Genomic DNA, 3,038 nt, shown 5'->3' with positions numbered 1-3,038 from the left:
CACTGTTGTAGAGCACAGCCCATTTGCACTCTTTGAGTGTTACCATTTGTCTTTTCAGTAGTAATGCGAACTGTCTTTTTTTAAAAAAATATATTTTATTGACTTTTTACAGAGAGGAAAGGAGAGAGATAGAAAGTTAGAAACATCGATGAGAGAGATACATCGACCAGCTGCCTCTTGCACACTCCCCACTGGGGATGTGCCCGCAACCAAGGTACATGCCCTTGACCGGAATCGAACCTGGGACCTTTCAGTCCGCAGGCCGACGCTCTATCCACTGAGCCAAACCGGTTTCGGCATTTCTTGTTGTTTTGTTGATGGTTTCCTTTGCTGTGGAATGAGGTGTTTTTGATATTGACTAAGGTGCTTAGGATTGTTTCTCCCAAATGCATACAGTATTATTTTGAATTAGTTTCAGTTGTACAGTATAGTGGTTAGCCAATCATATACTTTAGAAAGTGTTCTCCGACATTTCCAGTACCCAATGGGCACCATACATAGTTATCACAATATTATTGACTATATTTCTATGCTTTACTTTACATCCATGTGACTAGTTTGTAACTACCAACCTGCACTTCTCAATCCCTTCACCTTTTTCACTCAGTCCCCTAACCCCCACCCCTCTGGCAACCATCAGTCTGTTCTCTGTGTCTATGAGTCTGTTTCTGTTTTCTCAAAATATATCTTGATGATTGGACTTATTGGAGTTAACAGCTTTTTCTGTATCATGATAATATATTTTCAAAAATCAGTCCTAACCTCAAAGCTATCGCAAATAAAAGCTGCTAAAAAAAGGCAGCCACAAGGTCACTGGCACTGCCTCAATTCCTTCCAGCCTTCCATCCCTCTTTAGTAAGCATTTAGTGAGGCCAGACTCTTTTTGTGGAGATGGCGAGTTTGGGATGACTGAGGGTTGAGCTTGCTCTCCCAAATTGCCCAGTTTACCACCCTCTGGTATTGCTCAGAGATTGGCACAGACAAAAATGTTTATGCTGTGAAGGGTAGTTATATGCCACAGACCATATAAAGAGAGAATTAGCTTGACTGAATTAAAAATAACAAAACTTGTTCAGACATTTTTTTCCAGCAGAAAATGGTACATGTTCTTATATGAGGTTCGTAAGTAGAAGGTAGACCAGTTGGTTAGTCTTAGAAGACCTGTGGGCAGTCAGCTTGCAGGTGGGTCTGTGTAGTTTGGTCTTTATTTTTTTCCTCCCTCCTCCCTGCTCTCTCCTTGCCTCTCTCCCAGTTAAGCTCTTTCAGTTTTAGAATTCTCTGCTGATAGATTTCACAAATAGCAGAAACACACTGTATGTATCTGTTAAAGGACATGTCCCCCCCCCTCCTCCGCTTTTATTCTTTTATAAAGGTGTTTTAATAGAGGGAAGTATTACCTGTATAGAAGCACATAGTAGATATATTTGTAGAATGGCTTTTCATTGCTTCTTTGGGTTTTATTCTTCAAGGTGAAGTGGCTGTAAATAATCTGTTATATTTGAATGAACAGGTGTGTAATTCAGTGGGCTTTATCTCATGGCAAACTCCTTTGTTTTTTTTGTAATAGAGCTGTTTGTTGCTAAAATTGTGTGTATACATATGGTATACTTGAGACTGTGTGTATATTGATGTAGTTGAGTCTGGAAAACTTTCAGATTGGTAAAAGCTTTGGTTAATGCCTCCTGAGACTTGGAACAAAGAGCAGTTCTGTGCAGAGGCTCTGTCTCTGCCTTACTCCTACTGATCTAATAATGGATGGATTTGGATCCTAGCAAGTGAGATAATACAATTTATTAGATAAATGCCTCTAGAGTTGAAGTGATAAGCCTCTCATCTCGATATTTTTAGGTATCCTTTTTTGGGGGGACTATCTTAAAAGGCAGTTGGGTTCGAAAATGGAAGAAGCAAAGTTCATAGAAGCTCTTTGTCAACCCGCCTGTTTTCTGTGAATCAAGGCCTTAAAGGGGAGAAACTTCAAAATGTCTTTGTCCTTGTGATTTCAGCAGTGATCACTGTTCTAAGTGGACATTGGTGGGGACCCGTTAGGCCATGTAAGTACTGTAGGAAGCAAATATTTACCTGGCAAAGCACAGATCCAGGATATTTGACCTGGGGAGGGAGAGGACCAAGTAGTTGAGTGAGATGGTAGCAATTGGAACCATCAAAATACAGATCCTGTAGGCTACCAGCGCAGCCCAATCCTGAGGGGACATTGCTGGCTATCTGGTTAAAGCCTAGTGGACTTGATCGGTGGGATAATTAGGCAAGACTATTTCATCTGTCTAGAATTAGTAAAGTGATGGGAGCAGTAGGCCATTTATTACTTTATTCAATCATTTAGTCACTCTTGCATGGAAGGGCTGCTCCTTTTAGAGCAGCCCAACCAAGACCTGACATGGAGGATCATGATGTGAACAGAAGAAACAGCAGTGAATTGGAGTGTGACTCAACAAGATTGCACACCTTCCGAGCTGTGTCTACATCAAGAAACCATTGCTCAAAGACTAACTTTTCTTAAAGTCCCCAGTTACAAGCATATTTTGTGGAGGAAGATGTTTGCTAAATACGTCCTTGTTTACCGACTGAATTCAGTAGAGCTTGAAACCACTGTTCAGGCTACCCTTGAGAGTTACCTTGGTAAATCAGGCATTCAGCTTGGGAGCAGAATATTTGGATTTCACAGGTTGATAGGATTTGGGTGTCAAGGTTATGGGGCCAACAGAATGAAACATTAAACATTCCTAATTCGTTTCTTATGTATGTGGGTCTTTGAACAAACTTTGTCTCGAACAACATCACAGGATTAAAAACTCACAAGCAGACGAATGTCTGATGTGAATAAAAGCCTTAATGTTAGGAAAATCCTGTGACCATGTGACTTTTATCAGAGACTTCTCTCTAGCTGTCACCTTTAGAGTTTGTCCTGCTGGGAGAAACCAGAGAAACAGGAAGTGTCTTCTTCAGAACCTCAAAGGGATTTCAAATCTCTAAAGACGTGGGGATTTTGTCTGAGATGCAACAAGCAACACCTTCCCCCC

General features: G+C 40.9%; 1 protein-coding gene across 1 annotated transcript in view; it reads left to right on the top strand.

Annotated features, from left to right (window-relative positions):
- The first annotated feature begins 2,030 nt into the window (after positions 1 to 2,030).
- MGAT5 (mannosyl (alpha-1,6-)-glycoprotein beta-1,6-N-acetyl-glucosaminyltransferase) overlaps positions 2,031 to 3,038 on the top strand; it is a 333,468-nt gene continuing 332,460 nt past the window's right edge. The window contains exon 1 of the mRNA XM_015566532.1: positions 2,031 to 2,051. The gene's annotated coding sequence lies outside the window, so the exon portion shown is untranslated. The remainder of the gene's footprint in view (positions 2,052 to 3,038) is intronic.

The sequence above is a fragment of the Myotis davidii genome, unplaced genomic scaffold (genome assembly GCF_000327345.1).
Source record: "Myotis davidii unplaced genomic scaffold, ASM32734v1 scaffold923, whole genome shotgun sequence".
Taxonomy (NCBI): Eukaryota; Metazoa; Chordata; class Mammalia; order Chiroptera; family Vespertilionidae; genus Myotis; species Myotis davidii.
Note: the sequence above shows the minus strand (reverse complement) of the source record. Positions and strands in the feature narration are given on the sequence as shown.